The 13,828-nt window shown below is 37.2% G+C and overlaps 1 pseudogene; it reads left to right on the top strand.

Annotated features, from left to right (window-relative positions):
* Positions 1-679: 679 nt before the first annotated feature.
* Positions 680-1,598, top strand: LOC132013345 (small ribosomal subunit protein uS2-like; annotated as a pseudogene).
* Positions 1,599-13,828: the final 12,230 nt, after the last annotated feature.

The raw sequence follows: 13,828 nt of genomic DNA on the forward strand, positions 1-13,828 counted from the left end.
TATATTATAATTATAGGATATATGTGTGTGCATTCATAAACACATATGTTCCCTAAGATAACCAGAAACTACTAAAAATGATTTTCAGTTATTTAGATTATCTGTACACCAAAAATTTTTTAGGGAGACAGTTTAAATAGTTTTTCCTCTATTTTATTTATTTTCAATCTTATCATTTATTTACTTATTTTTCTTTCTCCAGATTTTTATTTAAGTTCCAATTAGTTAAGTATACAGTGTAATGTTAGTTTCAGATGTAGAATTCAGTGATTCATCACTTACAAAATTACCTTCCATCCTTTTTTCCCCATCTCTCCTTTCATTTCCAAATTTCTGAGTGATACAAGATATAATAGACACTAGTGTCTAACTAACTTACAGAATATGCCTCTATTTTTCATTTTAAATATGATTTAAAAAAAATATTTTCTGTAATAGGCACATGATAGTGGTTCTGGATCCAGAATATCTGAGTACAACTTCCTAGCTGACAAACTTGAACAAGTTTTTCTGAGTCTTTGTGACTGAGTCTCCTTGTCTGCAAGATAGAGATAATAGTGTTGATTCTGAAGGGTTGTGAAGACTAATGAGTTTTTTTCCAATGTTACCCAGGGAGGGGTCCTATGGCATTGTTGCATTGTTTTGAGTTCCTGTTGTAACTTAAAGGGAAATTCTCACAATGTCTGGAGCCCTTGATGTCCTGCAAATGAAGGAGGAGGGTGTCCTCAAATGTCTTGCAGCAGGAATCCCCTTAGGTGGCACCAAACTTGACTTCCAAACAGAAGTGTACATTTACAAAAGAAAAAGTAATGGCATCTACACCATGTATTTGAAGAGAACCAGGGATGGCCGTGATCGTATAGTGGTTAGTACTCTGCGTTGTGAAGAGAACCAGGGAGAGGCTTCTGTTGGCAGTTCCTACAGTTGTTGCATTCAAAACCCAGCTGATGTTAGTGTCATATCATCCAAGAATACTGGCCAGCGAGCTGTGCTGAAATTTGCTGCTGCTACTGGAGTCACTCCTACTGTTGACAGCATTATCCCTGGTACCTTTACTAACCAGATCCTGACAGCCTTCCTTCAACTGGGACTCTGGTGGTTCCTGATCCCAGAGCTGACCACCAGCCTCTCACAGAGGTGGTCCTATGTTAACCTGTCTAGCACTGCTGTTTAACACAGACTCTCCTCTGTGCTATGTGGACATTGCTATCTCTTGTAACAATAAGGGAGCTACCTCAGTAGGTCTGATGTGGTGGATGCTGTCCCAGAAGTTCTACACATGTATGGCACCATTTCCTGTGAAAAACCATGAGAGGTCAGGCCTGATCTCTACTTCTACAGAGATCCTAAAGAAATTGAAAAAGAAGAGCAGGCTTCTGCTGAAAAGCCTGTGACCAAGGAGGAATGTCTGGGTGAAATGGAGGGCTCCACCTCCTGAGTTCACTGCTACTCAACCTGAAGTCACAGATTGGCCCTTGGTGCCTAGTCAGCAGTTCCTTACTGAAGACTGGAACGCCCAGCTGGCCGCTGAAGACTGGTCTGCATCTTTGGCTGCTCAAGCCACTGAATGGGTAGGAACAAGGACTGAGTGGTTTTAAGCTGCTCTTCTACAAATGCAAACAAAATGGAGTAAGGTTGGCAGAAAATGAACAGTGTCTAAAAACAAACAACAAAACACATATAAAGTGACTAGAACAGAAACTAAGGGCTCAGTGCATCAATACATGTTAGCCATTGCTATTTTCCTTCTAATCTCATTTGTTAAAGATCTTTTTTTGTGTCATTTTAAAATATGTAATATGAGTTCAAATTTCATAATTGCTCTCGTAAATCTCTGCTTCCTTTCTACCTGGTCTGCATTTTTGTCTTTGGAAAAATTCTGCCTTAAAAGAGCCAGTTTTCCTACTTATAAATTCACCTAATTACCACTTTGCCTAAAATAAAGCCCCCTTGGGAGTTTTTATATTCATTTAATAGATCTTAATTTTTGCCATATTTTAAATTATATACAGTCCTTTAAATTAATGTACCTAAATATTTACTATGACAAATAGCTGTGACAAAAAAAAAATCACATTTATAGCATTTTGTGCTTTAGGAGTATGTTCTATATCCCTTCAGTGGTTCTTCCTATTTTTGTCCATTTTCATGACTTAAAAACTCTTTTTCCTAAAAAAAAATTGCATTAATATAGCACATTTCTAATACTATTATGTGAACTATTTCATATAAATTATATAGTTTCCAAGATGCTTGAGTTATATAATTTATGATATACCTTTTATAAAATAATAGACAAAATGGAGTATTACAACTCTCTTTGAAGCAATTTAGTCTATAAATCTGGGCATAAATACTCTTTCTAAATTATTGCACATCATAATCCAGTATTATTTTATGAATTGGCTATCTTTTTAAAAATCTGAGTTTAATGAAATTGTTATCTATTTCTCACTTCTTTGATGATATCTTTGATTAATGTCAATTTCTCACTAAACAGAAGCACCTATTTGGTTGATTTATAAGAATTTAATGTATACACCAGACATAGAGAATATAGAAATTAGCATTAATTTGCAAAAACTAATCACAGAAGATAAAATATGAAATATGTTTTACAAAACTGTCAGCTTTGATAAGCACTTGTTATTGGAAACAGACTTTTGAGATGAGTTTCTTGGAAAACTCAGTTTTCAATATTGAATAAAATATTAAAATATGCCACACAAGAATATACACAATGCCACCATTAATATAATGCTGCAAAAGTAATGACTTTGTATATTTATAGTAAGTACTCATATTGGAAGTCCCTTAATAAAAATATACTATAACATTTCCTCAGATAACATAAAAATGACAAGAAAAATCCTGGTCTCCAAAATGACCACAAAAAAGACACTAAATTTAAGAAGAGCTCTGTGTTAGACAATGAGATGTGGGTTAGTTTTTAAAACAGTTTATTTTGAAGGATGTGCTTAGAAATAGGCTTTCTCAAAACCGAATATTCAAAGAATGTTTTATTGAAATTTGTTTGTGACCAATTCCAGTATTCATTAGAAGGTGAGATCCTTGAAGATAGGATTTTTGTCTGTTTTGTGCTGTATTTCTCCAGCACCTAGAAGAGCGTCTGAACCATAACAGGTGCTCATAGACATTTATTGAATGAATGAATACATGAAGTTATTAATAATCGTGTTGACATTTTTCCAGGCCAAACTTATTGGAGCAAAATTAAATGTAATAGAACTTTGGGATATCGACAATGCTGTGGTCTGAATATCAACACTGATCCAAAAAAATGCATAAGGAAAACTTTGATCCTGTCCTTAATTAATCCCTGAGCAGATGCAGTATATATTCCAGTTAGGTGTATGTCCTTGTAAGGTGAGATTTTTATGAAAATACTGTCTTATAAAACCCTACCTCTACTGTTAAGGCATAGGGGCTAGTTTTTAACTAACAACACAAAAGAGCAGAAGTCCAGAGGCTAGAGAGCAAACTCATTGCCCCTTATAGCTGTCAAAGTCTAAATGAGAGAATTAACCTTTAAAGAAGATTTATCATACTTTAAGCATCCATTCTTACTTCCACACAGTCTTAAACCTATTCCTTTATTAATTATGCCAGCATAGAGCTAACCCCTATAACTGTGAACTAGCTTCACCTCTTTGGTAGAATTGAGCTTTATCATGATAATAAAGCTTATATCTAAGAGTACTTCAAGAAATGGCCCTAAAATATTCTGTGTTTTTGGTATGTTTGTTATTGATAAGTATTTTATTATTTTGTATGAGAGGATTTTGTTTCAGTTTTCATGTCAGGACTAGCTGCTTTTATCTAATAGACCCTATAAATTGTTTGATGGATCAGCTGCCATGATTGCATTTTTATGTTCTCTGTTAGCTTAGAGATAAACTCCTAGGCCACTTATTGCAATGCAATTATTTTGATCTCAGTGTGTACTCTGTGTGTGTGTGTGTGTGTGTGTGTGTGTGTGTGGTTTTGGCATTAGGTTTACCACCAGCAGCATTTTATGTCTTATCCTTATTTTGCTTTCTTCTTTCTTAAACACATTAAATGATATTATTTTAGGAAAATATTCCTGTCCTTATAAAGAAAATTTAATCAATTTTAAGTAATGTGGGATTATCAATTATAGATTAATCAATAAAAACAATTTTATTTTACAAATTAGGAAGGAAGTAAATTAAGAGAAATGATTGGGTTATAAAGTCTTTGCAATTGGCAAGATGATTTTACTATTACTAAAACGCACCAAATACCCTGTGAAGACTAGCCCTTCAAAATATAATATACTATAAGAACATACTATGAGCAACTCTACGGCAATAAATTTGACAATCTGGAAGAAATGGATGCATTCCTAGAAACATATAAACTACCACAACTGAACCAGGAAGAAATAGAAAGCCTGAACAGACCCATAACCAGTAAGGAGATTGAAACAGTCATTAAAAATCTCCAAACAAACAAAAGCCCAGGGCCAGACGGCTTCCCGGGGGAATTCTACCAAACATTCAAAGAAGAACTAATTCCTATTCTCCTGAAACTGTTCCAAAAAATAGAAATGGAAGGAAAACTTCCAAACTCATTTTATGAGGCCAGCATCACCTTGATCCCAAAACCAGACAAGGATCCCACCAAAAAAGAGAGCTATAGACCGATATCCTTGATGAACACAGATGCGAAAATACTCAACAAAATACTAGCCAATAGGATTCAACAGTACATTAAAAGGATTATTCACCACGACCAAGTGGGATTTATTCCAGGGCTGCAAGGTTGGTTCAACATCCGCAAATCAGTCAATGTGATACAACACATCAATAAAAGAAAGAACAAGAACCATATGATACTCTCAATAGATGCTGAAAAAGCATTTGACAAAGTACAGCATCCCTTCCTGATCAAAACTCTTCAAAGTGTAGGCATAGAGGGCACATACCTCAATATCATCAAAGCCATCTATGAAAAACCCACCGCAAATATCATTCTCAATGGAGAAAAACTGAAAGCTTTTCTGCTAAGGTCATGAACAGGGCAGGGATGTCCATTATCACCACTGCTATTCAACATCATACTAGAGGTCCTAGCCTCAGCAATCAGACAACAAAAGGAAATTAAAGGCATCCAAATCGGCAAAGAAGAAGTCAAATTATCACTCTTCGCAGATGATATGATACTATATGTGGAAAACCCCAAAGACTCCACTCCAAAACTGCTAGAACTTATACAGGAATTCAGTAAAGTGTCAGGATATAAAATCAATGCACAGAAATCAGTTGCATTTCTCTACACCAACAGCAAGACAGAAGAAAGAGAAATTAAGGAGTCAATCCCATTTACAATTGCATCCCAAACCATAAGATACCTAGGAATAAACCTAACCAAAGAGACACAGAATCTATACTCAGAAAACTATAAAGTACTCATGAAAGAAATTGAGGAAGACACAAAGAAATGGAAAAATGTTCCATGCTCCTGGATTGGAAGAATAAATATTGTGAAAATGTCTATGCTACCTAAAGCAATCTACACATTTAATGCAATTCCTATCAAAGTACCATCCATCTTTTTCAAAGAAATGGAACAAATAATGCTAAAATTTATATGGAACCAGAAAAGACCTCGAATAGCCAAAGGGATATTGAAAAAGAAAGCCAACGTTGGTGGCATCACAATTCCGGACTTCAGGCTCTATTACAAAGCTGTCATCATCAAGACAGCATGGTACTGGCACAAAAACAGACCCATAGATCAATGAAACAGAATAGAGAGCCCAGAAATAGACCCTCAAATCTATGGTCAACTAATCTTCGACAAAGCAGGAAAGAATGTCCAATGGAAAAAAGACAGCCTTTTCAATAAATGGTGCTGGGAAAATTGGACAGCCACATGCAGAAAAATGAAATTGGACCATTTCCTTACACACACACAAAAATAGACACAAAATGGATGAAGGACCTCAATGTACGAAAGGAATCCATCAAAATCCTTGAGGAGAACACGGGCAGCAACCTCTTCAACCTCTGCCGCAGCAACATCTTCCTAGGAACAACGCAAAAGGCAAGTGAAACAAGGGAAAAAATGAACTACTGGGATTTCATCAAGATCAAAAGCTTTTGCACAGCAAAGGAAACAGTTAACAAAATCAAAAGACAACTGACAGAATGGGAGAAGATATTTGCAAACGACATTTCAGATAAAGGACTAGTGTCCAGAATCTATAAAGAACTTAGCAAACTCAACACCCAAAGAACAAATAATCCAATCAAGAAATGGGCAGAGGACATGAACAGACATTTCTGCAAAGAAGACATCCAGATGGCGAACAGACACATGAAAAAGTGCTCCATATCACTGGGCATCAGGGAAATACAAATCAAAACCACAATGAGATATCACCTCACACCAGTCAGAATGGCTAAAATCAACAAATCAGGAAATGACAGATGCTGGCGAGGATGCGGAGAAAGGGGAACCCTCCTACACTGTTGGTGGGAATGCAAGCTGGTGCAACCACTGTGGAAAACAGTATGGAGGTTCCTCAAAATGTTGAAAATAGAACTGCCCTATGACCCAGCAATTGCACTACTGGGTATTTACCCTAAAGATACAAACGTAGTGATCCAAAGGGGCACATGCACCCGAATGTTTATAGCAGCAATGTCCACAATAGCTAAACTATGGAAAGAACCTAGATGTCCATCAACAGATGAATGGATCAAGAAGATGTGGTATATATACACAATGGAATACTATGCAGCCATCAAAAGAAATGAAATCTTGCCATTTGCAACAACATGGATGGAACTAGAGCGTATCATGCTTAGCGAAATAAGTCAAGCAGAGAAAGACAACTATCATATGATCTCCCTGATATGAGGAAGTGGTGATGCAACATGGAGGCTTAAGTGGGTAGAAGAAGAATAAATGAAACAAGATGGGATTGGGAGGGAGACAAACCATAAGTGACTCTTAATCTCACAAAACAAATTGAGGGTTGCCGGGGGGAGGGGGTTTGGGAGAAGGGGGTGGGATTATGGACATTGGGGAGGGTATGTGATTTGGTGAGTGCTGTGAAGTGTGTAAACCTGGTGATTCACAGACCTGTACCCCTGGGGATAAAAATATATGTTTATAAAAAATAAAAAATTAAGATTAAAAAAATAAATAAATAAATAAATAAAGGAAAATGCTTATAATAAAAAAAAATAATAATAAAAAAAACTAAATATAATATACTATCAGGAGAGAACTTTAAAATACCCCTTAATTTTTTTAATTTGCAGTTGAAACCTATTCTGATAATGAAGGTGAGTGTGGATAGGAAGGAAAGGCAATGCCAAAAAAATAAATGAATACATGGATGGATAGCATCAATATAAGAAAGAGATAAATCTCTTTGAGGACTTTTAGCTGCCTACTATGTGATCCTCAGTGCATTCTGAGATCTTGGATATCCCTAGGGAATAAGTGATGTCAGAATCAGGCATCCTGAGGAACAATTTCCAGGTTGATGGGGAAGATATGTTACTTTACTTTTAATATTATATTTATTTATTTATTATTTATTCATTAATTTTTGTTTTTTTTTTTAATTTAATTTTATTTTTTCAGTGTTCCAAGATTCATTGTTTGTGAACCATACCCAGTGCTCCATGCAATATGTGTCCTTAATATCCACTGCCGGGCCTTCCCAACCCTCCCAGCTCCTCCCCTCTAAAACCTTGTTGGTTTCTCAAAGTCCACAGTCTCTCATGGTTCGTCTCCCCCTCCCATTTCCAACTCACTTCTCCCCTTTTCCCCATGTCCTCTGTGTTATTCCTTATGCTCCACAAGTAAGTGAAACCATGTGATAATTGACTATCTTTGCTTGACTTACTTCACTCAGCATAATTTCCTCCAGTCTCGTTCATGTTGATACAAATTTGGGTATTCATCCTTCCTAAAGAAGGCATAACACTCCATTGTGTATATGGACCGTATCTTCTTTTTCCATTCATCTTTTGAAGGACATCTTGGCTCTTTCCACAGTTTGGCAGCTATGTCCATTGCTGCTATGAATATTGGGGTACATATGGCCCTTCTGTTCACTACATCTGTATCTTTGGCGTAAATACCCGGTAGTGCAATTGCAGGGTCATAGGGAAGCTCTATTTTTAATTTCTTAAGGAATCTCCACACTGTTTTCCAAAGTGGCAGCACCAACTTGCATTCCCACCAACAGCGTAAGAGGGTTCCCCTTTCTCCACATCCTTCCCAACACTTGTCATTTACTGTCTTATTAATTTTGGCCATTCTAACTGTTGTAAGGTGGGAACCACTTAATGTGGTTTTGATTTGAATCTCCCTGATGGCTAATGATGATGAACATTTTTTCATGTGTCTGTTAGCCATTTGTATGTTTTCTTTGGAGAAGTGTCTGTCATGTCTTCTACCCATTTTTGACATGATTATCTGTTTTGTGTGTGTTGAGTTTGAGGAGTTCTTTATAGATCTTGGATATCAGCCCTTAGTCTGTAGTGTCATTTGCGAATATCTTCTCCCAATCTGTGAGTTGCCTCTTTGTTTTGTTGACTGTTTCCTTTGCTGTGCAGAAGCCTCTTATCTTGATGAAGTCCCAAAACTTCATTTTCACTTTTGTTTCCTTTGCTTATTTATTTATTTAGAGCGTGAGTGGAGGAAGAGGCAGAAAGAGAGGGAGAGAGGGAGTCTCAAGCAGATTCCCTACTGAACTCGAAGCCCTATCAGGACTGGATCTCATGACCCTGAGGTTATCACCACCTGAGCCAAAATCAAGAATCTGACAGTTGACAGACTGAACCACCCAGGCATCTTGGGAAGGTGTTGTTGAAAAGATTTGTCACAGCCACTAATGTCTGAATCTCTCTTCTGTCTCTGATCATGTGTCATCACACTAGACTTCAGGTTTCTACATTCTTACTTAGGTAACTCTCTTGGTCATCTCAGGAACTCTACGTTCTCCCTTAATTAACTGCCCAAATGCCACCTCCCAGAATGAGGGTTCAATCTGATTACTGCAGCCTTGGCATATCCATGGATATAATCTTAGCCTCATATTCTGTGCAAGACAGATGAGGCTAGATATGTGGATGCTGAAAAGGCCTAAGGATAATCTGTCTGCCTGAGTCAGCAGAAGGGTCAGTGTTTCAGGCCCTAAGGGAAAGCTTAGTGAGGCTGGTTGCAAATGGCCAGAGAGGTTTCTGCAGGGTTGTATTTCTTTGGGGCTGGAAGGCAGATGACCTTAAGATTCCTGAGAAGGTTCCAAATAAGTAGTATATTACAGCTTTCCTATACCAAATTCCCCTTTTCCTCCTAAGCACTCAACCAGACACTCCTCATTTACTGAACTCATAAAATTTCCACTAATGGATGGAACTAATTGTTCCCTAGTTTCAGACCTGGGTTCTGCTGCCTCTACTTTTACTATTATAAGTAGGATTGGGGCCAGATCATTACAGATGGTGCCAAGGTGTCCAATTATGCACTTGAGAGGTCAAGGAGTGCACTTTTCCCCCTTCTAAAACATACAAATCAATTTATGTCTTAAAAAGAGTTTAGTTTTGAAGTGCACATAAAGCCATAGTGCTTTCTTCAAGTTTTGTTTTCTCTTGATTTAATAAACTCTCTGATATGAAGCTCTGGTATTATTAAGAAAAAATATGGTTTCAATGGTCTTGGGGTCCTTATCTTAGAAACCATTTCTTTGGATTTGTTCATATGTTAGTTTTTTTTTTCTTCAAATTTTAAATTAGGAAAGGAGGGAAAATCATTAAGAATAGAAGCATTTAAGTACACCATTGCTCAAATTTTGAATTTTGATATGAAGTAGAACAGTGTTTCTAGGTAAGGAGAATGAAAGGATGAGAGGTGGTACAAACATAATCTGAATTACCTGGAGAGTTTTAAAAAATATAGTATTCATTTTCTTTATTTCTTATGGTTTGGGTGAGAGAAATAAGGAAAAGAATGGTTGCAGTGAGCAAGTACTTCTTGTGTACTCTCTTTTTCTGGTTGGAAAGCATTTGACACCTTGAAATAAGATATTAGCTAATTTACAAATATTGTCTGTGGTGGACCTTGACTTGTTTGTTTTGAAATCTGTTCCTGTTTAGTTAGTATCCCTGGATGCAGAGCTTGGTGGCAGAGAAACAAGTCTGTGGTTTCAAATCCCTCCAGGTAACCCTGGCTGTTGGGCTCCAATAACTTGCTGCTTATAGGCATCCTGCTGCTGCTGCCAGTCCTCAGGTTGCTTCACTATCCCTTTTGGCTTTCAGCTCTTTTATCACCTGGGGAACCAATTTCCTGTATTAAGTTTCATTTGTTTTAAATAATTAATTTTTATTTTCCTGCTTCAATCTAAATGAGATACTTTATGATATACCCCCATCTTCTTGAAACAAGATAGTATATTTACTGGCTCCCATAACTGAAAGACCAAGCATTGTAGTTTGATTTGGAGGTCTCATGATGTTACCAGATATAATCTGACTGGGAGATTTCTTGTTCTTTTTGTCCCCTCTGGATTGACACCACTTTCAATTTTAGTATCACTTTATCATAATACAAATTCCAAAAGAACAAAGAACTGACTTTCCTAGTAACTACCAACCTCCTGCAGGCAGCCGGTCATGGTTGCTGGATCAGTTCCCCAGGCTCTGCCCACTTCAGTGATGAAGTTTTTATCAGCCTAGACTTCTCCACTGTAGAACCAGACTCTGTCTTGTCCTTTTCCACTTTCAGTACTTTTCGACTTCAGCAGAGGGATGCTTCTATTCCTTTTTTTTTCTTTTTTTTAAGATTTTTTATTTATTTGAGAGGGAAAGAGAGAGAGAGAGAGAGAGAGAGCTAGGGGGATGAGCAGAAGGAGCGGTAGAGAGAGAATACTCAAGCAGACTCCCCACCAACCATGGAGACCATTTCAGGGCTTGATCCCAGGAGCCTAAGATCATGACCCGAGCTGAAAGCAAGAGTCAGACACTTAACTGACTGAGCCACCCAGGTGCCACCGAGATCCTTCTCTCTGAAGGTGTTGACAGAGTTTGATGATTTAGGAAATTCAGACAAAACTTAAGGAAATGAGAAGAACTGCATTTCTAAATGGTCGCTACTGGCTTGTAATGAACATATAACACATAAGGCAATGAAATAAGTAAATAACCAATTTATTTTGAAATTTAAATAGGGGCCTTGTTAATTATCCATCCCTAGGTAGAAATCTTAGTTGTTTAAACCTCAATGTAATATGCATTCACAAAAAGAAAGTCCTTAAATCTGAAAGCAGAAAACTAGGCAATAAGACTGGTAAGATTTAAGGGACCAATAAATAGCACTCTTCTCTTAGTTTCTTAAGTTCTGAGCAAATTTAGGTAAATAAACTGAAGAGAAAGACAGAATAGGATATCATTTTTCAGAGGAGATTGAAGCAGCCATCAAAAATCTCCCAACAAACAAGGGCCTAGGGCCAGAGGACTTCCCAGGAGAATTCTGCCAAACTTAAAGAAGAACTGATTCCTATTCTCCTGAAACTGTTCCAAAAAATAGAAATGGAAGGAAAACTTCCAAACTCATTTTATGAGGCCAGCATTACCTTGATCCCAAAACCAGTCAAAGATCCCATCAAAAAAGAGAATTACAGACCAATATCTTGATGAATACAGATGCGAAAATTCTCACCAAAATACTAGCCAATAGGATTCAACAGTACATTAAAAGGATTATTTACCATGACCAAGTGGGATTTATTCCAGGGCTGCAAGGTTGGTTCAACATCTGCAAATCAATCAATGTGATACAACACATTAATAAAAGAAAGAACAAGAACCATATGATACTCTCAATAGATGCTGAAAAGGCATTTGACAAAGTACAGCATCCTTTCTTGATCAAAACTCTTCAAAGTGTAGGGATAGAGGGCACATACCTCAATATTATCAAAGCCATCTATGAAAAACCCACCGCAAAAACCATTCTCAATGAAGAAAAACTGAAAGCTTTTCTGCTAAGGTCATGAACAGGGCAGGGATGTCCATTATCACCACTGCTATTCAACATAGTACTAGAAGTCCTAGCATCAGCAATCAGACAACAAAAAGAAATTAAAGGCATCCAAATTGCCAAAGAAGAAGTCAAACTATCACTCTTTGCAGATGATATGATACTTTATGTGGAAAACCCAAAAGACTCCACTCCAAATCTGCTAGAACTTGTATAGGAATTCAGTAAAGTATCAGGATATAAAATCAATGCACAGAAATCAGTGGCATTTCTTTATACCAACAACAAGACAGAAAAAAGAGAAATTAAGGAGTTAATTCCATTTATAATTGCACCCCAAACCATAAGATACCTAGGAATAAACCTAACCAAAGAGGCAAAGAATCTGTACTCAGAAAACTATACAGTACTCATGAAAGAAATTGAGAAAGACACAAAGAAATGGAAAAATGTTCCATGCTCATGGACTGGAAGAACAAATATTGTGAAAATGCCTGTGATACCTACAACAATCTACACGTTTAATGCAACCCCTTTCAAAATACCATCAATTTTTTTTTCAAAGAAATGGAACAAATAATCCTAAAATTTATATAGAACCAAAAAGACCTTGAATAGCCAGAGGAATGTTGAAAAAGAAAGCTAAAGTTGGGGCATCACAATTCCTGACTTCAAGCTCTATTACAAAGCTACCATCATCAAGACAGTATGGTACTGTCACAAAAACAGACACATAGATCAATGGAACAGAATAGAAAGTCCAGAAATAGACCCTCAACTCTATGGTCAATTAATCTTCAACAAAGCAGGAAAGAATGTCCAATGGAAAAAGATAGTCTCTTCAACAAATGGTGTTGGGAAAACTGGACAGCCACATGTAGAAAAATGAAACTGGACCATTTCCTTACACCACACATGAAAATAGACTCCAAATGGATAAAGGACTCCAGTGTGAGAAAGGAATCCATCAAAATCCTTGAGGAGAACACAGGCAGCAACCTCTTTGACCTCAGCCCCAGGAACTTCTTCATAGAAGCATCACCAAAGGCAAGGAAAGCAAGGGCAAAAATGAACTATTGGGACTTCATCAAGATCAAAAGTTTTTGTACAGCAAAGGAAACAGTCAACAAGACTGAAAGACAACTGTCAGAATGGAAGAGGACATTCACAAACAACATATCAGATCAAGAGCTAGTATCCAAAACCTATAAAGAACTTATCAAACCCAACACCCAAAGAACAAATAATCCAATCAAGAAATGGGCAGAGGATGTAAACAGGGATTTCTGCAAAGAAGATATCCAGATGGCCAACAGACACATGAACAAGTGCTCCACATCACTCGGCATCAGGGAAATACAAATCAAAACCACAATGAGATACCACCTCACCCCAGTCAGAATGGTCAAAATTAACAAGTCAGGAAATGACAGATGCTGGCGAGGATGCGGAGAAAGGGGAACCCTCCTACACTGTTGGTGGGAATGCAAGCTGGTGCAACCACTCTGGAAAATAGCATGGAGGTTCCTCAAAAAGCTGAAAATAGAGCTACCCTACAATCTAGCAATCGCACTACTGGGTATTTACCTTAAAGATACAAATGTAGTGATCTGAAGGGGGACATGCACCTGAGTGTTTATAGCAGCAATGTCCACAATAGCCAAACTATGGAAAGAACCTAGATGTCCATCAACAGATGAATGGATAAAGAACAAGTGGTATATATATATATATATATATAGAGAGAGAGAGAGAGAGAGAGAGAATGGAATACTATACATCC

Source organism: Mustela nigripes, chromosome 3 (assembly GCF_022355385.1).
Source record: "Mustela nigripes isolate SB6536 chromosome 3, MUSNIG.SB6536, whole genome shotgun sequence".
NCBI classification, from domain to species: Eukaryota; Metazoa; Chordata; class Mammalia; order Carnivora; family Mustelidae; genus Mustela; species Mustela nigripes.